Here is a 27465-nt window from a genome sequence, read left to right on the forward strand (position 1 = left end):
TCAATTTGACTGTACCATCTGGACAGTCTGTGGTGGGTCCTGCAGTCTGCGAGAGAGCAGCTCCACCACCACCTCAGTTTAGAGTGGAACACCTGCAGACGAAGGGGAGGGAATTAAACCATATCCAAATGACACTGGACAGAAATCAAGGTGAAGTTAAAGAGGAATAAGGGTTGAATGTTGGTCGGTATTAACTCCTTGATGAAGTGCTGGCTCTCCTTTCTGGACAGGAAGACCTTGGAGCCATCAGTCATTCTGCTGATTAGCGCCATCTCCTGGCCACAGTCCCCTAACTGCATGACCTCCACCCTGACAGAGAAAGATGGAGAGAAAGGGAGACTCCGAATTTTTGACTCATTTAGTATTTTGACGGTGAAGACATTATCATTTACTATTTTTTGGGACTCACCGTTCTGATTGATCCCCAAAGTTGTCCCAACTGGCTCCCGGTGCCATACTACTTGATGCCCCCCCCCCCCTCCCCCGAGGCCTGGCTGTGTTCTGCATTACCCTGAGATGAGTTGTGGGAGGAGCTATGGTCACTTAATCTCCTCCCAGCCCAATCCCACCTGCTCTGGACACCCCTGGAAAACTGAGAGGTGGATGAGAGAGAAGGAACTGGCCATTTGTAACAGCCTAATGAAGTATGTGCAATATAACAGTCGATTTAAAAACACCAACAAACCTCTCCCACCTTTGGGTCTGTGAGGCACAGTGTAGGCATATGCTGGCACTGCCACCTCTACAGGGCCTGAGGATACCACCACCGCCAGGTAGTGGTTGTCATGGAGACTGATACCCTGTAGTTCCGTTGGGGGCAGGACTGCACTGGCCACAAACTCAGTAGCCTTATGGATCTTGTCCATCAGGGTCTCCCCACCTGCCGGAAATAGAAAGCAATATAAGAGACAAACAGCACATGGATTTGACTGGATGCATTTGAAAAGGGCTACTTGTTATCATCTTCCCTAAACTGTATCCAAACCCCTGCATTCTGGATCCATGGGCAGACTCCGACCCGATGCCTGGCAGGAAAGATAGAACCCAGACCTCAGCAATCAAAGACAACCATTGTCTCTCTACCTTTCTCCACTCTCTTCCGATCCACTTCCCCTTTCCCCCCGTCTCTTCCTCTCCCTACTCCATCTCTTCTACCCTCCCTCTCTTTTTCTTCATCAAACTCTGTCAGGAGGATTGGGTTAACTTGATTGTAATCAATTCAGTAGCCAGAGGTCTGTCATTAGTAGCAGTATTAGGGCAGAGATAGTGTCCCCCCAGGGCTCGGTTCTAGGCCGTCTCTTCTCTCTATATACTGTACCAAGTCACTCGGCTCTGTCATATCCTCACATGGTCTCTCCTATCATTGCTACCCAACTACTTTTCTCCTTCCCCTCTTCTGACACCAGGTGGAAGCATGATCCTCTGCATGCCTGGCAGATATCTCAGCTTGGATGTTGGCCCACCACTTCAAGCTCAACAAGGAGCTGCTCTTCCTACCGGGGAAGGCCTGCCCATTCAAAGACCTCATCACGGTTGACAACTCCACGTGTCCCCCTCCCAGAGTGCAAAGAACCTTGGCATGACCCTGGACACCATGTCATTCTCTGCAAACATCAAAGCAGTGACTCACTCCTGCAGGTTCATGCTCTACAACATCCGTAGAGTACGACCCTACCTCACACAGGAAGTGGCGCAGGTCCTTATCGAGGCACTTGTCCTCTCCTGTAACTCGCTGTTGGCTGGGTTCTCCGCTTGTGCCATCAAACCCCTGCAACTTATCCGGAACACTGCAACCCACCTTGTGTTGAACCTTTCCAAGGTCTCTCATGTCACCCCGCTCCTCTGCACACTCCACTGGCTTCCAGTCAAAGCTCGCATCCACTACAAGACCATGGTGCTTACCTACGGAACAGCAAGAGGAACTGTTTCTTCCTAGGTTTTGGCCTTTCTAGGGAGTTTTTCCTAGCCACCGTGCTTCTACACCTGCATTGCTTGCTGTTTTGGGGTTTTAGGCTGGGTTTCTGTACAGCACTTTGAGATATCAGCTGATGTAAGAAGGGCTATATAAATAAATTAGATTTTATTTGATCCTTCTCCTGCATGGCATTCACTACAGACTGTGGGACACACTACCATCTCATCTCTACTCACTTCAGCTATTTCCACTGCCTCCACATATGAGACATGTTGGATAGCTCTGATCCTAGCTACCGCGACATCCTTCATTCTTCATCCTTACAGGGAACTCAGGAACGTGACTCCTACCACAATTACAAGCCAATCAAACAACCATGGGTAGGACTTATACGATACCATAGGTCCAATACTTTTGAGTTAAGGTACCCATTGGCGAATGAAAAATATCATAATCCCTTTTCTCCATAGATTAATTTGCAAATTAACAAATCACGTTTGTAGATTACTTGCGTGTCATTTCCTGATTCAGTCAACAACAAACATATCGCTGTCCATGGTCTGGATAATCCAATGGTTTGAGTAAATATTTTTCTACGACTGCATTTTATTTCTATGATACTATGCTATTCTTGTACAAGAGCTAATGCTACAGCATTATTGTTATTCAATTATTTTCCTTATTTTTCCTCTGTCAAAAAGTATTCATCAAGTGTCCATCTCTGCTGCTGCTCACTCAACTGATCATGTCTGGAAGGAATGTGTGGACTTGAAGTCAGGAGAGGATGAGATGTCCCGGGGTTTCCCCTACCATTGTTTAACCGGGGTGGCCCGCAAATGAATTTGTCTTGTGGCCCTGGATGATGCTTTGGGGACCTTTGTGCCTCACTAAGAAAAACAATCAAGAGGAAACACTGCCTTGAACAAGAATGCATATAGTCTAATCAGCGCAATCATCCTCCAACAGAAGTTTGATCTAAATACTGACTTTTGAATATCATGTCCTCAGGCTGCAGCTTATGGGAAGTGTGTGACAGCTACTACCACAGGCAGACAGGAGCTGAGAAAGGCCCTGTGTGTTAAAGAGTTTGATGCTCTGAAGACTTGCATTGTTACAGCAGTGAGTGGCATATTACAGGTGTTCCATCATTTTCTATGGCATTTTGTCTGTCTTTGATGTATGAATTCAACTGACTTGATCATCTTATTGTCTTGCAGGCCAAGAAGGGAGTGAAGTAGACCATTCCGCCCAACACATCTCTGCTGGACATATAGTGCATTCTGCTGGACATAGGCTTTATCGTCAACATAAACAGGGGTGTATTCACTCGGTACTAAACGGACGGAAACGAGGAGGGACCTACCTGAATTTGTTCAATAGAAACAGCATTCTGCTGGACGTATAGTGCATTCTGCTGGACATATAGTGCATTCTGCTGGACATATAGTGCATTCTGCCGGACATATAGTGCATTCTGCTGGACATATAGTGCATTCTGCTGGACATATAGTGCATTCTGCTGGACATATAGTGCATTCTGCTGGACGTATAGTGCATTCTGCTGGACGTATAGTGCATTCTGCTGGACATATAGTGCATTCTGCTGGACATATAGTGCATTCTGCTGGACATACAGCATTCTGCTGGACATATAGTGCATTCTGCTGGACATATTCTGCTGGACTTTTCTGCTGGACATAATTCTGCTGGACATATAGTGCATTCTGGGTGTGCATTCTGCTGGACATATAGTGCATTCTGCTGGACGTATAGTGCATTCTGCTGGACATATAGTGCATTCTGCTGGACATATAGTGCATTCTGCTGGACATTTGCATTCTGCTCGTATAGTGCATTCTGCTGGACGTATAGTGCATTCTGCTGGACATATAGTGCATTCTGCTGGACATATAGTGCATTCTGCTGGACATATAGTGCATTCTGCTGGACATATAGTGCATTCTGCTGGACATATAGTGCATTCTGCTGGACATATAGTGCATTCTGCTGGACATATAGTGCATTCTGCTGGACATATAGTGCATTCGCAAAGTATTCAGGCCCCTCCCATTTTCCACATTGTTGTTACGTTACAGGCTTATTCTAAAATTGATTAAATGTTTTTTTCCCCTCATCAATCTACACACAATACCCCATAACGTATTTTACCCCCTTTTTCTCTCCAATTTCGATCTTGTCGCATCGCTGCAACTCCCCAACAGGCTCGGGAGGCGAAGGTCGAGTCACGCGTCCTCTGAAACATGACCCGCCAAACAGGGCATTCCTCGCCCTCTTAAATCGCTGGATCAATTGTGCGCCGCCCCTTGGGACTCGTGATCACGGCAGATTATGACACAGCCTGGGATCTATCCCGGGTCTGTAGAGACACCTCGAGCACTGTGATGCAGTGCGCCACGTGGGAGGCCCAAATGTTTGAAAATGTATACAACAACAAAAAAATTAATACCTTAATTACAGAAGTATTCAAACCATTTTCTATGAGACTTGAAAATGAGCTCCAATGCATCCTGTTTCCATTGATCATCCTTGAAATGTTTCTACAACTTGATTGACTCCACCTGTGGTAAATTCAATTGATTGGACATGATTTGGAAAGGCCTACACCTGTCTATACAGTGCATTTGGAAAGTATTCAGACCCCTTGACTTTTTCCACATTTTGTTACATTACAGCCTTATTCTAAAATGGATTAACCATTTTATCCCCCTCATCAATCTACACACAATACCCCATAATGACAGTAAAAACTTCCCACAGTTCCGACCAGTGCAGTTGGTCCCATAGTTGACAGTGCATTTAAGGACAAAAACCAAGCCATGAGGTTGGGGCAATTGTCCGTAGAGCTCTGAGACAGGACTGTGTCAAGGCACAGATCTGGGGAAGGGTACCAAAAAAGTCCAGCAGCATCGAAGGTCCCCAAGAACAAAGTGGCCTCCCATCATTCTTAAATGGAAGAAGTTTGGAACCACCAAGACTCTTCCTAAAGCTGACCGCCCGGCCAAACTGAGCAATCGGTGGAGAAAGGTCTTGGTCAGGGAGGTGACCAAGAACGCGATGGTAACTCTGACAGAGCTCCAAAGATCCTCTGTGGAGATGGGAGAACCTTCCAGAACCCCAACCATCTCTGCAGCACTCCACCAATCAGGCCTTTATGGTAGAGTGGCCAGACGGAAGCCACTCCTCAGTAAAAGGCACATGACAGCTCGCTTGGAGTTGGCCAAAGGGCACCTAAAGGACTCTCAGACCATGAGAAACAAGATTCTCTGGTCTTCTGAAACCAAGATTGATCTCTTTGACCTGAATGCCAAGCAGCAAGTCTGGAGGAAACCTGGCACCATCCCTACGGTGAAGCATGGTTGTGGCAGCATCATGCTGTGTGGATGTTTTTTAGCGGCAGGGACTGGGAGGCTAGTCAAGATCGAGGGAAAGATTAACGGACCGAAGTACAGAGATCCTTAATGAAAACCTGCTCCAGAGCGCTCAGGACCTCAGACTGCGGGCGAAGGTTCACATTCCAACAAGACAACGACCCTAAGTACACAGCCAAGACGATGCAGAAATTGCTTCGGGACAAGACTCAATGTCCTTGAGTGACACAGCCAGAGCCCGGGCTTGAGCCCAATCGAAAATCTCTGGAGAGAACTGAAAATAGCTGTGCAGCTTCCTCCAACTCAGCAACGTTCTTCCTCTTCTCTATCTGGACCTCGTCGTGGTGGATGGGCAGCTCGTGCCGATGAGTCTCCACCTCAGGTACCACCACACCTTAAGGGAGGGAGGAGGGGGAATTCACAAACAGGTATAACACATGGGTCTTCAGATGTTGATGTAAATAGATTTCCGGTCTTCCGGAATAAACTGAAAAAAACACTTATAGATTACTGGTTTTCTTGTATGTTCTAGTCTAGTGGATTCTGCCTGGTTCCATAGGGTTCTAACAGAATATCCATGGTTCCAACGGGTTCTCCCTGGTTCCATACCTGCTTTGGGCTGTCCAGCTGTCCCTCCTCCTCCTTCTTTTTAACGTCTGTTACTGCTTGTTCAGGTCCTTTGATCTGGGGGGGCTCAGCCTGTTCCTGCTGTCTCTCCACTGGACGGTCTGGCTCTACTGCAGCTGGGGCATTAGGCCTCTCCGCCAACACAGGCTTCACCTCAGGCTGTTTCACTGCCACTGGCTTCTCTACTGCTGGGAGGGAGAGAAATGAGAGATAGAGACAAAAGAGAGAGTGAATGCAGAACATAATTTTTATCTATATACTAATATTTGTGAGTGTGAGATCCACTAGATGGTAGCAGAGATCTAAACTATAAAGAGATGCAACACTAATGCAATAAATACAATACCTGCTACAGTACAGTCTAAGAGATTTAGGAGAGAATGGAGAGAAAATTACGAGAGGGTACAGCGAGAGAGAGGGAGAAACTGTTCCACTGGCCTCACTTATCTTCAACAAACAGGAACCAGGTTTGGAAGGTAGTGTGTGACTATCAGTCAGAGGGAGTGAGAGAGAGATAAAGATAGGAAGAGAGTGATAGAGGTAGAAAGAGGAAAACAGAAGGCAGAGGATGGGGCTGTGTGAACTGTCCTCGCTCCTATGTGTGGAGCTCTTTCTAATTTTTACGATCCCCCGCTTCTCCTCTTACCAAAACCCCTCAAGCCCCGAACCCCAGCCCTCCTGTCTCACTCATCTCTCCCCTCATTTCCTCTGTCTGTACCTCTCAACCCCTCCCTCCATGCCACCTCCATCTGATACCACTGTTACAGGAAAGAGCTAGCAGGCATTTCAACTGCCCAGGAAAGGGGGAAGAGGAGAGTGAGTAGGTGAGGGGGAAAGAGGGAGAAGGACAGGGGGAGAGAGTGGGGGGATAAGGGGAAGATGAGAAACCACTGGAGTTTGAAGGGCATCATTCTGGCTCCATCAATGTCAAACGCTGCTTCTCTTCGATATTATCAAGTGGTTATCCTCTACCCCCGTCTGTCAGTCTGTCTAGCTGTCTGTCAGTCAAAAACCCCATTTATCTGCGGCTCCATATTTCTTTGTTTTAAGATTGCTTTCACCTTTCGGCTCTTGCTCTCTATACTCTCACTTTTATGCACCTCTCTCTTCAACAATGACATCAAAATGTGAACTTTGGAGCTTTGAACATTGTAGATTTGGAACTGATTAGAATAGAATAACAAAGGACAGACTAGAATGGAAAGTTGACTCGGCGATGGAGCATGGCCTGTGGCTATAATAGTCATATGTGGACTGTACCGTTCCGTAAATCAGGAACATCAGGAAGGACCCCAAAGATGGCACTCTTGACCGATGCAGGGGGAGGAGGGGCCTGCTTGGGGGTGGAGTCACTGGCTGAGATTGACAACGTGGTAAGGGTGCTGACCAGCAGGATGCCTAACCCCACCCATAACACCAGCTATAGAGGGAGAGAGAGAAAGATTATATAATAATAAAATATACCATTTAGCAGACGCTTATCCAAAGGTGTGTGTATACATTTTACATATGTGGGGTCCCAGGAATAAAACACACTATCCTGAGAGAGAGAGAGAGTTTAAAAAAAAAATTAAACCTTTATTTAACCAGGTAGACTAGTTGAGAACAAGTTCTCATTTACAACTGCGACCTGGCCAAGATAAAGCAAAGCAGTTCGACAATACAACAACACAGAGTTACACATGTAAATAAACAAACACAGTCAATAATACAGTAGAAGAAGTCTATATACAGTGTGTGCAAATAAGGGAGGTAAGGCAATAAATAGGCCATGGTGGTGAAGTAATTACAATATAGCATGTGTGTGGTGCCTGTGCAGTGAGTCCATTCTTCTGTATCTTTCTGTAGATGAGTGCAGGGCAGATGAAGCAGATGAGGGAGCCCATGGATGGTCTCTACTACAGACATAAGATCATAGAGAAACAGTTAGTTACACACACACACACAATTCCTTGGTTGGCTAAAGCGACATACTCTAGCTGACAGTGTACCACGTGGGTCTGTGCGTCAGCCAGGCTAACAGTCCTCATCCGCTCTCATCTTTCTCTCCACCTCTTCCTGCACCTCCACACCATACATGCAGTACAGGGACAGGGCTTAGCCTTCCTGTTCAATCAGAAGTCAGTATCTCCACACCATCTTTCAACCCATCTTGCCCATGGCCCTGTCCCAAATGAAGCACAAACATACACCCCCCTGATCTAATCTAGTACAAGGTTCACTTACAGAACCTGTGTTTCAAGCCTGTACCAGTGCCATCCTCCTCCCGACCCAACCCCTCCCTCCCCTAGCCTTACCACGCAAGATGAAAAATCATTCAAACTAACCCCAACCTTCACATCTAGGGCATTATTACAGCACACAGACTAACGGATACCGTTAAAGAACAAATGTGTGCTGTGGGTGTCTATGAGCCAGAGGGGGTGTGTGTGTGTGTGTGTGTGTGTGTGTGTGTCTGGCTGTGTGTGAGGAAGGGAGAATAATAGCGCTATCTTCCTGTCTGTTCGTCCAGAGGAGATAAAAGTAGAGGTGTGATTTAAGGAGTGTGTTAAGAGTGTGACGGTCACTGAGTCATAAACTCATATTCACACACGTTGTAAAAAGCTTGAGTTACAACACACACATAAAACAACAACACTCTCCTCTCATTGTCATGTGGATGACACACCTACTTTTCTCCTTCCCCTCTTCTGACACCAAGTGGCAGCATGATTCTCTGCATTCCTGGCAGATATCTCAGATTGGATGTTGGCCCACCAACTCAAGCTCAGCAAGGCGGAGCTACTCTTCATTCCGGGTAAGGCCTGCCCGCTCCATGACCTCTCCATCAGGTTGACAACTCCACGGTGTCCCCCTCCCAGAGCGCAAAGTACAACACCCTGTCGTTCTCTGCAAACATCAATGCAGTGGCACCTCAATGGTGGAACCAGCTTCCCCCTGAGGCTAGGACAGTAGAGTCCCTGCCTATCTTCCGAAAACATCTGAAACCCTACCTCTTCCAAGAGTAGAGTGGAAATGGCACCGACAGAGAGGGCTGCCTCACTTCTAGCTCTTCGGAAACTTAACAGTATTTAGTTTTTTAATGTATTATTTCTTATATTGTTAGCCCAGAAAATGTTTTGTGTTATCACATACAGCAGGGAAGAACTATTGGATATCAGAGCGACGGTAACTCACCAGCACTACCAGCATTACGACCAGGGATACGACTTTCCCAAAGTGGATCCTTTGTTCGCACCCCCCAGGGCAATTGAACTGATTCCAGAGGCCGACCCAAAACAATGCCGACGGAGGCGAGGTACTCAGAGTGGTTTTCTAGGCAAGGCGCACATGCCACCCACCGCTTCTGAGTATATTACTCTCTAATTGTCACGAATCCCGCTTCCTGAGTCTGTGTTTGCCTGTGTTCCTGTCCTGGAGTGTGTTTCCGGTGTCCTGGAACCCACCCTGTCTGGTTGCCGGGCGAATTAGCTTGTTGGGAGATCGATGTTCACCCGCACCTGTATCCCATCAGTAATCTGCACACCTGTCCTGATCATCACCTCTCCCCTTCAAAAGCTCTGACCTGACATCCATTCCCTGCCGGATCGTTAGCCATGAACAGTATGTTGTGCCCACGAACCAGCCTCCAGTTTATAGAGTTTGTTTTGTTTTATTGTTTTGTACGTCTTGCTTGCCTTTAACTTACCGCCATTTGTTTTGTCTACAGCCATTCACCCGGAACCCATACCCCATCCTTGTCTGCTTATCGCCAGTGTGTTGTTATCCATTGGATCTGCCTATTCACTCCCATCAACCCACCTCCGCTGCCCGCTCCGCCACCCGGAACTATCTACCTCCACATTCTCATTGATTAATAAATACTCACCATCTTTATACTCACCTTGCCCTGGTCTGCTTCTGGGTCCAATTCTGGTAAACCTTGACACTAATGTTCAGTCTCTGGATAATAATGTTGACAAACTCAGGGCGAGGGTTTCTTTGCAGAGAGACATCAGGGATTGTAACATTCTCTGTTTCATGGAAACATGGCTCTCTCGGCATGTACTGTCTGAGTCGGTCCAGCCAGCAGGATTCCCAGTTCATTGCTCAGACAGGAATAAGTATCTCCCTGGGAAGAAGAAGGGTATGTTTCATGATTAACGACTCATGATACGGTCACAAGACGCAGGCCTCCTTATTGTCCCTACAATTTCTAGTGTGTGTCACTTGAGTGGGTTGAGTCATTGGCGTGATCTTCCTGTACAGGGTTGGTGCCTCCCCCTCGGTTTCGTGCCGTAGGGGAGATCTTCGTGGGCTATACTTGGTGGTTTAAAGATATCCCTCTAGTGGTGTGGGGGCTTTGCTTTGGTAAAGTGGGTGGGGTTATATCCTGCATGGTTGGCCCTGTCCGGGGGTAACATCGCTGTCTCCGGACGCACCCCTGTCTCAGCCTCCAATATTTATGCTGCAATAGTTTGTGCTGGGGGGCTAGTGTCACTCTGTTATATCTGGAGTATTTCTCCTGTGTTATCTGGTGTCCTGTGTGAATTTAAGTATGCTTCCTCTAATTCTCTTTCTCCTCTCGGAGGACCTGAGCCCTAGGCCCATGCCTCAGGACTACCTGGCCTGATGACTCCTTGCTGTCCCCAGGCCACCTTTTCGAGCTGCTGCTCCAGTTTCAACTGTTCTGCCTGCGGCTATAGAACCCTGACCTATTCACTGGAGGTGCTACCTTGTCCCGGACCTGTTGTTTTTGACTCTGAATGATTGGCTATGAAAAGCCAATTGACATTTACTCCTGTTGCACCCTTACAACCACTGTGATTATTATTATTTGACCCTGCTGGTCACCTATGAACATTTGAACATATTGGCCATGTACTGTTATAATCTCCAGCCGACACAGCCAGAAGAGGACTGGCCACCCCACAGAGCCTGGTTCCCCTGTAGGTTTCTTCCTAGGTTCCTGCCTTTCTAGGGAGTTTTTCCCTAGCCACCGTGCTTCTACGTGCTTGCTGTTTGGGGTTTTAGGCTGGGTTTCTGTATATCACATACTGACATCGGCTGATGTGAAAATGACTTTATAAATACATGTAATTGATGGTGTTATTGTGATAACATACAGGAACTCAAGTCCTTTTGTTCACCCGAGAATACCTCACATTCAAATGCCGACCGTATTATCTCCCAAGATCATTTTCTTTGGTTATAGTCATGCCATGTAAACTCAGCAAAAAAAGAAACGTCCTCTCACTGTCAACTGCATTTATTTTCAGCTGACTTAACATGTGTAAATATTTGTATGGACATAATAAGATTCAACAACTGACATGAACTGAACAAGTTCCACAGACATGTGACTAACATAAATGGAATAATGTGTCCCTGAGATCCGGGCTCTTCTCTGGTCATTGCAGAACACTGACATTCCTGTGTGTTACGGATATAGTTATCCTGTGTGTGTGTTTCTTTTCTGTCCTTCTCCCCTCACAGGTGAAAATCATCACTCCCCAATCATTCAACAATCAATCATCAATCAGAAGACACACCTCCTCCTATTTCCTAACCTATCACAGTTCCTTCTCCATGGTTTTAAAATCCCATCATTTGTTTGTTCTAGAGCTCAATCTCTCTGTAAATGCCATGTCTGTAGGTCTCTGTGTTTCACTCTCGCTTTGTGTCGTAACATCTCTTTTGTTTAAGCACCTCATAGCACTTTGTCATCACCTGTGAGTATTGTTTTTGGTTATGGTGTTTGTTTGTTGCTGGTGGGAAAAGTGGGAAACCAAGACAAGTCGCCCATGGGCATACACTACCCGTAGGTGAACTTTGTTAAATACACTAGTTAGAACTGGGCGGACCACCCACTGTATTTTTGGTTAGTTAGTTAGCTGTTGTTAAAGTAGGCTAGTCTAGCTTAGGGGTGTTTTTGTATACTTATTGTTTCATTCCTTGGGTCCAGCTCAGCCCCTTTTCCTGCTCCCCCCATTACCGTGTGTTTATAAATAAACCTGGAGTTTGACGGTAGATTTCTGTTGTCGTGGTTATTTCATTCACACTTTTACTTTGTCACAATAATAATTTGCATGAGTTATGTTACGGGTCTCATTACCATCCCCCCTGGACTGTCGGGCCAAAAGGGATTCGTAACATAAGTGGAGCCTCATCCGGGATCTGTCATAACTGACACCCATGCCGCTCATGTAGATTGTTGTAGTGGTATAGTTCAGTGTTGAGCGTCATAGCTGAAGTAGCATTAGTGTTTGCTATTTTCTTTGGCACTTGTGAAGTAGTGTAAAATGACTACTTTTGATTTGAAATCTTTTTTGGATAACCCTTCGTGGGAGGTTTTTGACAAATGTCGTAGCGTTGATTTAATGACCTTGGCTGACCATTATTCAGTATCGATTCCGCAGAGTTTAGTTAAGGCGGAGGTGAAACGGCTAGTATTAAATGTATTGTTGGAAGAGCAGGTGCTTGTGTTACCGCTGCCTGAGCCTACTACCCCTGTAGCGGATGTTGCTGCTCCTGTAAGACCATTGGTGTCTGATAATGAGGGAGAGGCTAAAACACCAGCCACATTGTCCTGTTTTGATCCACTCTCCCCACTGTCAAATGGTGATGCCAGGAGGGATGTCCGTTTAGCACAGTTCCAACTGGAGGTGGAAGAGAGAGCCCAAATTAGGCGAGAGACTCTCCAGTTGGAGATGTGTAAAATAGAGGCAGAAAAAGAACGAGAACAACGGCATTTGGAGATGTGTAAAATTGAGGCCGACAGAGAACAAAGGCAGTTGGAGTTCAAAATGCGCCAGATGGAACTTGAGGCAGAGACAGCGAGGCTAGCCTCCGGTCCTACTGTGCCTGTTTGTGAGCCATCCTCACCTGCTGTGTCCTCAAACACGTTTGACATTAGTAGGCAGATTGCTTTAGTACCTTTGTTCAGAGAGTCAGAGGTTGACTCCTATTTTTGTGTATTTGAGCGTATAGCCGTAGCATTGAAATGGCCTGAAGATGTATGGTGCCTATTACTTCAGTGTAAATTAACTGGTAAAGCCCAAGAGGTTTTGTCAGCGCTACCTCTGGAGGACAGTTTGAATTATGAAGTGGTCAAAGCTACTGTTCTTCGTGCCTATGAGCTTGTGCCTGAGGCATACCGACAGAGATTTAGGTCTCATAGAAAGTCTTCTACTAAGACTTATGTGGAATTTGCTAGAGACAAGGGAAATCTGTTTGATAAATGGCATGCTGCTAGTAAGGTAACTGATTTCAACTCTCTCCGGGAGTTAATCTTGTTGGAAGAGTTTAAAAATTGCTTACCCGAACGCATTGTAGTTTACCTAAACGAACAGAAAGTATCCTCCCTGGCAGAAGCGTCTGTGTTGGCAGACGAGTTTGTGTTGACGCACAAGAGTGTGTTTTCGGCTCAAACTGAGAGTAGAGCCACTGAGTTTCCTACCTTTAGTCCTAGTCGGCCAGCAGTAGTATGTCAAGCACGCCAGAAGAATGAGCGTCCATGTTTCTATTGTCATAAAGTAGGACATATGGTTAATGATTGCTTCCTGCTTAAATGCAAACAAGGGATGCCTCTTCGTGCCAAGCCACCAACAGGTGTTGCTCTAATTCGTACGGTTGTGAGGTCAGGTGCCTCAGGGTAACTGTAGTTTGAAAGTCTCAGTCCCCGACAGCAGTTATGAACCATTCATTTTCGAGGGGTTTGTGTCCCTAACGAATGACGAAGCGTCTCAGCGTCCGGTTAAAATCCTTAGAGATACTGGTGCGGCGCAGTCGTTTATATTGTCTGATGTGTTGCCCTTATCTGACGATACATACTGTGGTTCCAGTGTGTTAGTGCAGGGTATTGAAATGGGTTTTGTCCCAGTGCCATTGCACTTTGTGAAAGTACACTGAGTTAATCAGTGGAATATTCAGAGTGGGGGTACGCCCTATGTTGCCAGTGAAAGGTGTGACCTTTATAATGGGTAACGATATTGCCGGAGGAAAGGTAGTACCCGTATTGGAAGTATTGGATAAAAGTGACCACTCTCTCTCGAATGATCTGGCACAGAATTATCCACATGTGTTCCCCGCTTGTGCTGTCACTCGTGCTCAGGCACGACAAGAAGGTGATGAGATAGATTTGTCGAACACTGTTCTGTTCAAAGAGGTTGATCAAGAGGATGGATTGTGTGATACCTCTGAGAAGCTGATCACCTCTGACAAACAGCCCAGGAAAGAATCAAAGAACATTGAACTTATTGCTGATGCAATACAGTTACCAATCACTCGTGAGCAGCTGATTGCTAACCAAAAGGTTGACAACAAGCTTGCTAAATGTTTTTCTAGTGTTGTCTCATTGGAAGATGTGAAGAAGAAGAACGTGGCTTACTTCATTGATGGTAATCTCCTCATGCGTAAATGGAAATCCCATGTTGACGCAGATGGAGATTGAAATGCTGTTTACCAAATAGTGATTCCTACAGCCTTTCGACAAAATGTGTTATCCCTTGCTCATGATCACCAGTGGTCTGGTCATTTAGGAATCACAAAAACTTATGATCGGATCCTTCGTCATTTCTTTTGGCCGGGTTTAAAACAAAATGTGGCTCAGTTCTGTCGGACATGCCACACATGTCAGATAATAGGAAAACCAAATCAGGTTATTCCTCCCGCTCCTCTTTGTCCCATACCTGTCATAGGTGAACCATTCGAGCATGTGGTGGTTGATTGTGTCGGACCGTTACCGAAGGCAAAATCGGGTTAACGATAATGTGTATGGCTACAAGATACCCCGAGGCCATTCCTCTGAGAAGGATTACAGCCCCGGTAGTGAGTAAAGCCTTAATAAAATTCTTCACGACATTCGGGTTACCTAGGGTGGTACAAAGCGATCAAGGTACCAATTTCCTATCCAAGCTCTTCAGGCAGGTGTTAAAATCCTTGTCAATTACGCACCGTGTGTCAAGCGCCTATCACCCAGAGTCTCAGGGTGCACTTGAAAGATGGCATCAGACACTGAAGTCTATGCTACGTAAATATTGTTTGGAATCTGAGAAAGATTGGGATGAGGGAGTTCCTCTAGTTTTGTTTGCTGCTCGTGAAACTGTGCATGAGTCCCTAGGTTTCAGCCCGGCTGAACTGGTGTTTGGTCACACAGTGAGAGGACCAATGAAAGTCCTTAAAGAACAGTTCTTGTCCCAAGAGTTGTGTACCAGAGATGAGAATGTGTTGGACTACGTTAGTCGCTTTCGTGAGCGCCTACACCAAGCTTGTGCTCTCGCAAAGGAATTTGCATGAGTTATGTTACGGGTCTCATTACCATCCCCCCTAGACTGTCGGGCCAAAAGGGATTCGTAACACTGTGTTTCAGGAAATCACGTACAGAACGAGCAGTATGACTGGTGGCATTGTCATGCTGGAGGGTTAGGTCAGGACGAGCCTGCAGGAAGGGTACCACATGAAGGAGGAGGATGTCTTCCCTGTAACGCATAGAGTTGAGATTGCCTGCAATGACAACCTGATGCTGTGACACACCGCCCCAGACCATGACGGACCCTCCACCTCCAAATCAATCCCGCTCCAGAGTACGCTCATTCCTTGAACGATAAACGCAAATCCGACCATCACCCCTGGTGAGACAAAACCGCGACACATCAGTGAAGAGCACTTTTGCCAGTCCTGTCTGGTCCAGCGACAGTGAGTTTGTGCCCATAGGCGACGTTGTTGCCGGTGATGTCTGGTGAGGACCTGCCTTACAACATTTTACAAGCTCTCAGTCCAGCCTATTGCGGACAGTCTAAGCACTGATGGAGGGACTGTGCGTTCCTGGTGTAACTCGGGCAGTTGTTGTTGCCATCCTGTAACTGTTCCGCAGGTGTTGTTCGGATGTACCGATCCTGTGCAGGTGTTGTTCTATGGGGTCTGCCACTGAAAGGATGATAAGCTGTCCGTCCTGTCTCCCTGTAGCGCTGTCTTAGGCGTCTCACAGTACGGACATTGCAATTCATTGCCCTGGCCACATCTGCAGTCCTCATGCCTCCTTGCAGCATGCCTAAGGCACTTTTACGCAGATGAGCAGGGACCCTGGGCTTCTTTCTTTTGGTGTTTTTCAGAGTCCATAGAAAGGCCTCTTTAGTGTCCTACGTTTTCATAACTGTGACCTTAATTGCCTTCAGTCTGTAAGCTGTTAGTGTCTTAGCGACCGTTCCACAGGTGCATGTTCATTAATTGTTTATGGTTCATTGAACAAGCATGGGAAACAGTTTAAACTCTTTTCAATGAAGATCTGTGAAATTATTTGGATTTTTACTAATTATCTTTCAAAGGCAGGGTCCTGAAAAGGGGCCGTTTCTTTTTTTGCTGAATTTATATCCGCCCTCAAGCCCATACCAGGACGGCCCTCAAAGAACTTCACTGAACTTTATGCAAATTGGAAACTACATATCCTGAGGCTGAATTCATTGTCCCTGGGGATTTTAACAAAGCAAATTCGAGAAAAAGGCTGCCGAAGTTCTATCAACATATCGACTGTAGTACTTGCGCTGCTAAAACACTCGACCACTGTCACTCGACCAACTTCCGGGATGCCTACAAGGCCCTCGGCCTCCTTTCTGCAAATCTGACCACGACTCCATTTTGCTCCTCACTTCCTATAGGCAGAAACTCAAACAGGAAGTACCCGTGCTAAGGACTATTCAATGCTGGTCTGACCAATCGAAATCCACGCTTCAAGATTGTTTTGATCATGTGGACTGGGATATGTTCCGGGTAGCTTCTAAGAATAATATCGACAAATATACTGATATGGTGACTGAGATTATCAGGAAGTGTAATGGAGATATTGTACCCACTGTGACTATTGAAACCTACCCTAAACAGAAACCGTGGATATTATTTGGGCAATACTGAAAGCACGAACCACTGCATTTAACCATGGCAAGGTGACTGGGAATATGGCAGAATATAGTGCAGTTATTTCCTCCGCAAGGCAAACAGGCAAAACGCCAATATAGAGACAATAGAGACAAAGCGGAGTCGCAATTCAACGACTCAGACACGAGACGTATGTGGCAGGATCTACAGACAATCACAGACTGCTAAAGGAAAACCAGCCATGTTGTGGACACCAATGTCTTTCTTCCGGACAAGCTAAACACCTTCTTCACCCGCTTTGAGGATAAAACGGTGCCACTGACGTGGCTCGCTACCAAGGACTATGGGCTCTACTTCTCCATGGCCGACGTGAGTAAGACATTTAACAGTGGTAGGCTTGATTACCAACAACGATGAGACGGCCTACAGGGAGGAGGTGAGGGCCCTCGGAGTGTGGTGTCAGGAAAATAACCTCACACTCAACGTCAACAAAACTAAGGAGATGATTGTGGACTTCAGGAAACAGCAGAGGGAACACCCCCCTATCCACATCGATGGAACAGTAGTGGAGAGGGTAGCAAGTTTTAAGTTCCTCGGCATACACATCACAGACAAACTGAATTGGTCCACTCACACAGACAGCATCGTGAAGAAGGCGCAGCAGCGCCTCTTCAACCTCAGGAGGCTGAAGAAATTTGGCTTGTCACCAAAAGCACTCACAAACTTCTACAGATGCACAATCGAGAGCATCCTGGCGGGCTGTATCACCGCCTGGTACGGCAACTCCTCCGCCCTCAACCGTAAGGCTCTCCAGAGGGTAGTGAGGTCTGCACAACGCATCACCGGGGGCAAACTACCTGCCCTCCAGGACACCTGCACCACCCGATGTTACAGGAAGGCCATAAAGATCATCAAGGACATCAACCACCCGAGCCACTGCCTGTTCACCCCGCTATCATCCAGAAGGCGAGGTCAGTACAGGTGCATCAAAGCTGGGACCGAGAGACTGAAAAACAGCTTCTATCTCAAGGCCATCAGACTGTTAAACAGCCACCACTAACATTGAGTGGCTGCTGCCAACACACTGACACTGACATTTCGCTACACTCGCATTAACATCTGCTAACCATGTGTATGTGACAAATAAAATTTGATTTGATTTAAGCGCGTTAACCCTCACAAGGCTGCAGGCCCAGACGGCATCCCTGGCCACGTCCTCAGAGCATGTGCAGACCAGCTGGCTGTGTGTTTATGGACATATTCAATCTCTCCCTATTCCAGTCAGCTGTCCCCACTAGTGATGGGCATTCTGACTCTTTTCAGTGAGACGGCTTGTTCGGCTCAGTTCACCAAAAAAAAGGTTTTTAATATTTTTTCAAGTCAAACAGTTTGACTATGATTGGTGTTAAAACAATTATAATTAAATGAAATCATACTCTACCTCAACCACAATGTATTTAAAAACGCATTGGTTTGTTATGAAAAATAATGGTATTAAACATTTGCATTTAAAGTAACTTTTTTTATGTATATGTTATGAACTTCTAGGAGTAGTGGGTGCGAAGTCAGGCGCAGAGGGTAAAGGACAATGTGTTTATTCCGGCACAGAAAACAGTCATGCCAAAACACCAGGCGCATACAAATGACCCGGGCCAAAAACAGGACCAAAACAGACCGGAGAAAACAAGAAAATAGCACAACCACCAAAATGAACAGAGGAACAAGCCCGCACAAAAGCAGGCGAGCATAACCGGCTTCAATAGCCCTAACCAGAACCTAAACAAGAAACGGGTGTAACCAATAAGACAAAACTAACAGTAAAGGAAAAGGGGATCGGTGGCAGCTAGTAGCCCGGTGACGACGACCGCCGAGCACCGCCGTAGACCGGTGGGAGTCGTGACAGTATATAAACAAAGAGCATATAAATCTAACCATTCAAAATGAATACAATCTGAACAACATAATAGAATATTGCACCATATCAAAGAAAAATAAATCGCAATGTGCAAAACTGCAGCATCCCACTTAAAATATTCCACTGGTCCCTCTTTTTCCTCTTCTTTATTGCCATGTTATAACCAGCAGCAGACAGCAATGCTGACCATATTGTGCTTTTATGAGAGATTTGAATTCAGAAATGCAAGCTGCCTCACTTTCGAGGAGCTGATGCGGTTTCTTCTCTCAGTAATTATTTGTCCCGTTTTTGAGAAGACCCTCTCAGAGGGAACGGATGTGGCCACTATGCAGAGTCTCCCTGTCATGACTTCAGTAAGCCGTGGCTAGACAGAGGCCTTGTTCTTCCACCAGCTCAGAGGATCTGCAGATCTTTGGAGTTGGAGCTCCTCCAAATATGATCGGACCTCCATTATTGCATCTGCTGAGTGATTCCTTCGTGCTGCATCCCCAGTTGCTCTCTCGTCAAACAGCATCCAAACAGCAGATGTGTGTGGCAAATCTGCAGGTGCTTCTGCTCCATCTGATCCCTCTTCTTCCCGTTGCCCTGGTGCCTGAGCCAGCTGACTGCTGGGGCTGTCCCTCCCTGCTGCTGAGGTTATTCTTTGAAGAGCCTTAATCGCTCTGGCAACACTGAAGGCTAACTTCTTAAACCTGGGGTCAAGTGCAGCGGTTTCTGATAGCACTCGATTATATTCCATTCTGTGGAACTTTCTGTCCATTGATGAACATAGGGTGTGCATTAACTCTGTCACATGTCCTGTGGTTACATTTGCTTCCCTCTGGCGGCTGGCTGTGATTCGCTGCAGACCCTTACACAGGACATTTTTGAGGCTGAAGAGAGAGAACAGTAACTTATTAGTTCAGATTCATGTTGTCTACTGATACTACATTCGCATCTACTGCTCATATACATATATAATACTGGATAAAATAATGATGTATTAATAACTGCTTACTGTACCTCTCCACTGATCTCCACAGTAACCTGCTCAAAGGGTTCCAGGACCCTGCACACTTCCTCCACCACCTCCCATTCCTCTTGGGTCAGAGCATCAACAGGTGCATTGACCATGGCCAGGGAAGAGATTATGACATCCTTTGACTCCAGAAACCGCTTCAACATATAAAATGTTGAATTCCACCTTGTAGTGCAGTCTTGTTTAGGCCTCAGCTCAGGCATCCCCATCTGGCGTTGTGTAGACTTTAGTTTTTCAGCACCTACTGTGCTCCTGTGGAAGTATTCCACAGCTGCTTTCACTTTGTCCACAGTGGGCTTCATCACCTTCAGAGCATCTCTTACAATCAGGTTGATTGACATGGATGATTGGGTCCATTTAAAAATGTTCATGACTTTGGTTATGTTAGTTGCATTGTTGCTAACACAACATACCACTTTTCCATCTACTTGCCATTCTCTGGCCACTCAACAGTTCCTCTGCCACGTTCTCTGAGGTGTGTCTGTCTGTGAACTCAAAGCAGTCCAGAAGACAGATAGACATTGAAAAATCTTCAATGAAGTGACATGTAACTGACATGTAAGAAGTGGTTACCCCTGATGTCCAGCAGTCAGTGGTAAGGCAAACTGCAGTAGCTTTTTGGACTCTTTCCCGCACTGATGCCTGTGTCCTCCCATACAGTTGTGGAATACGTGATTTTGAAAGGGTTTTCCTGCTTGTAATTGTGTATATTGGATTTAGACTATTGCTATAATTTCTAATACCTCAGTCCTCCACGATCGAAAATTGCTGGAAATCGGTGGCAATCATTTTAGCCAATGCAATAGCAATTTGGCCTTGTTTTTCTACAGACATAGACTTTGGCATAAACTAGTCCATAGAAGACTGCATTGCTGTGTTTCACAGAGTAGGCCTACTTGACTGAGTGGATACATCTCCACGTGTGGAGGTGCTGGCTCCACCACTATCACGAGCTATGGCTAGGTTCACAGTTGGGTTCGCATATGCCGGTGTAGGTTGTGCGTAGAACCGGCTTTATATGAGATTTTGTTCTGGCAAATTCAACACTGTGCTCTAATATTGTCTACATTATTAAAATGCATCCAAATGCTACTGTGCTTCTGACTCATTTTCTAGCTGTTGTTTTCACAGCTGTCCTTCCTTTCTCTCATCGGCTGCTAAGTGTGTGACTGAGTGAATTGGCTCGGCCCTTCCTCAGCATCTTTGGTTCATTGGTTGACACTGCGTGTCTGATTGACAGGAACAACAGGTGAGGCTGTTAGTCTGAGCAGACAGTCAGAAAGAATGTGTGTGCGCGCTTAAACATTTAGGCCTATATAATTATTTCAAAAAATGTTGCTCTTTGCATTAGTTAATTCTATTCATTTAAATATTTTGATTATTCATATCTTAATTTTTTTATAAATAGATTAGGCTCTTCTGATATGCGAGCCGGCTCCCAACGTTCACCTACAAGAGCCGGCTCTTAGAGCCGACTCGTTCGCGACCCCCTCCTGTACTCCCTGTTCACCCATGACTGGGTGGCCAAGCACGCCTCCAACTCAATTATCAAGTTTGCAGATGACACAACAGTAGTAGGCTTGATTACCAACAATGATGAGACAACCTACAGGGAGGAGGTGAGGGCTCTGGGTGCCAGGAAAATAACCTCGCACTCAACATCAACAAAAGAAAGGAGATGATCGTGGACCTAAGGAAACAGCATCGACGGGACTGCAGTGGAGAAGGTGGAAAGCTTCAAGTTCCTATGCGTACAGATCACTGACAAACTGAAATGGTCCACCCACACATACAGTGTAGAGAAGAAGGTGCACCAGAGCCTCTTCAACCTCTGAAGAAATTTGGCTTGGCACCTAAAACCCTCACAAACCTTTACAATTGAGAGCATCCTGTCGGGCTGTATCACTAACGGCAACTGCACTTCCCGTAACTGCAGGGCTCTCCAGAGGGTGGTGCGATCTGCCCAAAGCATCACCGGGGGCAAACTACCTGCCCTCCAGGACACCACCCAATGTCACAGGAAGGTCAAAAAATCAAGGACAACAACCACCCAAGCCACAGCCTGTTCACCCCACTATCATCCAGAAGGCAAGGTCAGTACAGGTGCATCAAAGCCGGGACCAAGAGACAGATGTTTTTCAGTCTCAAGACTTAAATAGCAGTTAGAGGCTGCTGCCTATATACATAGACTATAAGGGCACAGGGTGAGACCCAGATGCAGTCACAGGAGGCAGATTCCTAATGTTTATTAGTATCCATGGGGCAGGCAAGAGAATGGTCGTGAACAGGCAAAATGTCATAACAAGGTTAGAGTCCAGGAGGTACAGAGTGGCAGGCAGGCTCGAGGTCAGGGCAGGCAGTATTAGCAGGCAGTAACATGTCCCAGAGCACATACTTTACCAGGTCCTGGAAAACTGTGGGGGCATTGGTGAGTCCAAACTGCATGACCAGGTACTCATAATGTCCACTGGCAGTGTTGAAGGCTGTCTTCCACTCATCCCCTTTGCGTATCCGAACCAGGTGGTAGGCATTCCAAAGGTCCAGCATGGATGGTAGGTTTGGAAGCTGAGGAGAGGAGTGTAAGAGGGTAACGATTTTTGATCGTTATGTCATTAAGGCCCCGGTAGTCAATGCACAGACACAGAGTTTTGTCCTTCTTTTCCACAAAGAAAAACCCTGTGCCGGCAGGGGATGCAGAAGGATGGATTCCTCCAGCAGCCAGATAGTCCTCCATGGCCTTGGTCTCCGGGCCGGATAGGGAATATAGTCAACCATGAGGCGGTGTGGTGCCTGGGAGAAGGTCAATGGCACAATTGTAGGGACGATGCTGGGTAAGAGAAGTAGCCCGTGCCTTGCTGAAGACCTCCAGGAGGTCATGGTACTCTGCGGGACTGCAGAGAAATCTGAGGCTTGACTTAAGCCCTGAGGATGCCGTCTCGGGGAAGGCTGCGTTGCTTTGAGGCAATGGGAATGGCAGAATGGACTCCAACCCAGGATTGAACTCGTGGTCCAGTCAATAATGGGGTTGTGTTTTCGGGTCTTCTTGGAAATACAGCCTTTGGGGACTACCTTGTGAAGACTTACAGAAAACGTTAGAGGTCAATCATTGCCAACAAAGGGTATATAACAAAGTATTGTGAAACTTTTGTTATTGACCAAATACTTATTTTCCACCATAATTTGCAAATAAATTCATAAAAAATCCTACAAATGTGATTTTCTGGATATTTTTTTTTTTCATTTTGTCTGTCATAGTTGAAGTGGACCTATGATGAAAAGTACAGGCCTCTCTCATCTTTTTAAGTGGGAGAACTTGCACAATTGGTGACTGACTAAATACTTTTTTGCCCCACTGTAGTATTCTATACTATTCTACTGTATCTTAGTCTCTCTGACATTGCTCATCCATATATGTTTATATTCTTAATTCCATTCCTTACTTATATTTGTGTGCATTAGGTATATGTTGGGAAATTGTTAGATATTACTGCACTGTCAGAGCTAGAAACACAAGCATTTCGCTACACCCGTAGTAACATCTGTTAAACACGTGTATGCGACCAATAAAATTTGATTTGATTTTATCTTAAATAATCGCACAGCTCCCCCCTTACTAACTTTGACCTTGCTGATAGCTACTTTTATTGAGGAAAATCTTACATACTATGACTGAGATGTGTGGTTGTCCCACCTAGCTATTTTAAGATGAATGCACTAATTGTTAGTAGTGCTGGATAAGAGCACCTGCTAAATGACTAACATGTAAATGTAAGGTAGACATACAGAACATGGAATAACAACAATATAATGTACTCACCCATGTTGGGCATGGCTAGTTTCCTCCTCTGGGGAGAGGCTGTGTCTGTAAAAAGTAACCTGTCTATGTCCTGGAGACAGATAATGACAGGATTAGCATTGTGTGTGTGAGATACATAGAGGGATAGTGATTGGCTTGGATATTGTCTCTCATTCTCTTGGCCACATGTGCTGTGGCCCTCACTTTCTGATACAGAGCAATGCCATGGAGGGGAACCACTAATTTGAAGGGAAAAACACATATTCAGTATAACACTCATAGCTCTCTGAAATGCTACTGTCGTAAATAGAAAGATGAAATGGAGACGGTGAGGTGAGTTACTGGTCATATCATCATCGTCATGTCCATCATCTCACCTGAGGCCTGCTGGATGAAGGTGGATTTCCGTCCAAGTTCTGTCAGAAAGTGAGGCAATCCGTGGCCACAGAGATGGACGAACATCTTCAGAACCTGGAAGGACAGAAACGATGGAAAGGGAAGAGGGATAAAGCTCAGGAGGAACAGATTAATAGATTATATTATATATGGTGAAGATTAGCTTCATTCTTCTACATGATTCCTCTTCAGCCTCAGTTAACAAACTATGGTAAAATTCAGTGTTTGGGGTTTCTTAATGCAGGTGAAATCCTGCTAACCTGGCTAGCTGAGCTCGCCTTTATTTTGACATAGCAGGATTCTACCTCCAGCCTCTTCAACAGGTACTCCAACAGGAACTGACCACACCCAGTGGACTCCTGGGAGATTTCTACACTGCCAGGAGGGTAAAGGACGCAAACTTTACTGTCTTTGAGTTGACTTTGAAAAGAGGTGAATCTTACTAAATGATTTTTCATATCAGAACACAGTGCTGTATCATCATACAGTGGGAGGTGAAGGGGTTAAAAGTATACTTCCGATTTCTTCAAAGAGGTAGCCAGGACAAGGCAATTCATCATCTGCTGTTGCATTCATCAGAGTGGGAACCTGAGAGAGAGAGATATCATCAGGCATGGCCAGGTGAAGCCCAGAATAGAACATTTAGCAAGGATTGCTGTCATGTCAGCCTCAATTATTACAAAATAATAATAATTCTCCCCAATTGGTAGTTACAGTCTTGTCCCATCGCTGCAACTCCCCTACGGACTCGGGAGAGGTGAAGGTCGAGAGCCATGCATCCTCTGAAACACGACCCTTCCAAGCCACACAGCTTCTTGACACACTGCTCGCTTAACCCGGAAGCGAACCGCACCAACGGGTCGGAGGAAACACCATTCAGCTTGCAGGCCCCCGGCCCGCCACAAGGAGTAGCTAGAGCGCAATGGGAAAAGGAAATCCCGGCCAGCCAAACCCTCCCCTAACCCGGACAACACTGTACTCCGATTGTGCTCCGCCTCATGGGTCTCCTGTTTACGGCTGGCTGTGACAGCCTGGGATCAAACACCAGGTCTGTAGTGACACCTCAAGCAGTTCTTTAGACCACTGCACCACTCGGGAGGCCAAAGCATCAATTTTGTCTTTAGCACAAACAGGACACACAGGGTGGGTCCGCGGTGAAACAGTGTGGGAAGAAATCATATCAACGGACTGTAAAGCTCAAGTCTAGTCTGACGATGACATACGATTTCTGTTCAGAGACTGTGATGTCATATGATGTGCTAGCATTCTAACGTTAGTTAGGCTGCTGTAGTGGTACAGTAAACAGTGGGCGTAATGGAACATACAAAACGATTTACTGTTCCCGCAAAATGTGACATACAGATATCAAAATATTATTTTTCATGGTGTTTATATTTGTAAATAGCACCAACGTTTTGAAGGAAAGCCAGTCATTCCTTGAATATTGCTATGATTTTTCCATCCTGTTCTTCTTCTTCGTGAGGTTTAACTGCGGTTGGCATCCAATAAATGTTGCTTGTTTCTACTGTATTATTGACTGTGTGTTTGTTTTACTCCATGTGTAACTCTGTGTCGTTGTATGTGCTTTCCTTTATCTTGGCCAGGTCGCAATTGTAAATGAGAACTTGTTCTCAACTTGCCTACCTGGTTAAATAAAGGTTAAATAAATCAAATCATTTTTTAAAATCATTTGCAGATGAAGGCGCCTTACAGAAGAGGAGAAGAAATGTGCCATACATAGTCAGGAAGGTACAGGAAGCAATTGATGAGGTTGAGCGATGGGCATTAATGTCGGGATTCAGGTTCTCTGTAGAGAACTCAGACAGTGTCTAATCACATCTCATCCATCTGTGCTGAATGACTACCGCCCTTTCGCCTTGACATCCTTAGAAATTAAATGCCTTGAGAAAATTGTGAAGCCCAGCAGAGGAGTTGATGATGCCATTCTTAATCTCCTCAACATGGTTTACAGACATCTAGAAGGGGCCAAATCCCATGTCAGGTTTTTGTTTGTTGACTTTTCTTCTGCCTTCAACACAATCCAGCCTTACATTCTGGCACAGACTCATTCGGGACTTCCCCTTAGATGGGGGGCTGGTTTTGTGGCTGTTGGACTTCCTGAGCCAACGGTCACAGCCTGGGTCAAAATAGGTCCCCACGTGTCAGACATACGCAACACCCACACAGGCTCTCCTCAGGGATGTGTTTTGTCCCCACTCCTGTACATCTTGTACACTAATAGTTGTACTAGTTTCCATCCTGACAGACACCTCGTTAAGTTCGCTGATGACACTGCCTTGATCAGCCTGTTGCATGATGAGGAACATCATGGCCCGGTCCTAGATGACTTTGTAGAGTGGTGTGACCAATCACACTTGGTCCTCAATACCAGTAAGACCAAAGAGATGTGCGTAGACTTCAGGAAGCGTACAACACTTACCTCTGCAACATCTATCAGAGGTCAGAACATAGAGATTGTAGAGGAATGCAAATATGTGGGTGTCCTCTTGGACAATAAGCTTCAGTGGAGTAAATGTACAGACCTGATCCACAAAAAGAGTCAACAGAGACTGTACTTTCTCAAAAAGCTGAGCTCTTTTAATGTCAATTGTCCCATACTGACTCTGTTTTACAAATCTTTCATTTAGAGTATTTTAACTTTTGTATTGTTTGTTGGTTTGGCAATTTCACTGTCAGCCAGAGAAATATGCTGAGAAGGATTGTCACCACAGCAAGCAAGGTACTTGGAGTCAAACATACAGGCCTGGATGAGGTCTTTAAGTTCAGGGCCCTCCGCAAGGCTCACAAAATCATTTTAGACCCAAGCCACTCCCTGTACCTGGACTTTGAGAACTACCCCCCCCCTGGGTGCAGGTTTAGGGCACCCCTCAGCAGGAAAAACAGAAATAGACAATCATTTGTGCCAGGTTATGAAATCCCTCCTAAATAGCTCGGGCTAATGTTCCTATCGACCCAGTGAGGCTCGTCTCTTTTTATTGTTCTGTACTGTTATGAAAGTTTTATTGTCAATTTGTTTTGTTATTTAAACGCCACTTTAAACGTGTACATGACACTGCAACAACATTTCCGCATAGGGGGACAATAAAGTCAGTAAAGTAAAGTGTTCTTCACCAGGAGGAAGGTGGTAGATGAGGTACGCTTGAGGTTATATAGGAGAAACTTGGAGAGGGTGGGGGCCTTCAGGTTCCTTGGAGTGTACTTTGACACTAGGCTGACCAGGGCAGAACACATTGAGAGAGTGGTGGGAAACTGTAAGAAGGTGCTAGATGTGATGTGCTGTCTGACGCTGATTGAGTGGGGGGCTGGCCGATCCTCATTGAGGAACATTTACTGTATGTTGTATTGTTCCAATCTGTAATAGACTATGGCAGTATAGCGTATGGTTTGGCAGCCAAGGACCAAGGACTTCCAAGGACATACTGGGTCATCATTTGTAGTGCGGGAATGTGGGGTGGCAGACAGGAAACGTATTACAGATCATCTGGCAGTATAGACGGCGGAGCTGATGGCCGTACTGTTGGCCTTGCAGTGGGTGGA

General features: G+C 45.9%; 1 pseudogene; it reads right to left on the minus strand.

Annotated features, from left to right (window-relative positions):
- On the minus strand, positions 1 to 26237 carry LOC135524921 (AP-4 complex accessory subunit Tepsin-like; annotated as a pseudogene).
- Between the last annotated feature and the right edge of the window lie 1228 nt (positions 26238 to 27465).

This window comes from Oncorhynchus masou, chromosome 31 (genome assembly GCF_036934945.1).
Source record: "Oncorhynchus masou masou isolate Uvic2021 chromosome 31, UVic_Omas_1.1, whole genome shotgun sequence".
Lineage (NCBI taxonomy): Eukaryota > Metazoa > Chordata > Actinopteri > Salmoniformes > Salmonidae > Oncorhynchus > Oncorhynchus masou.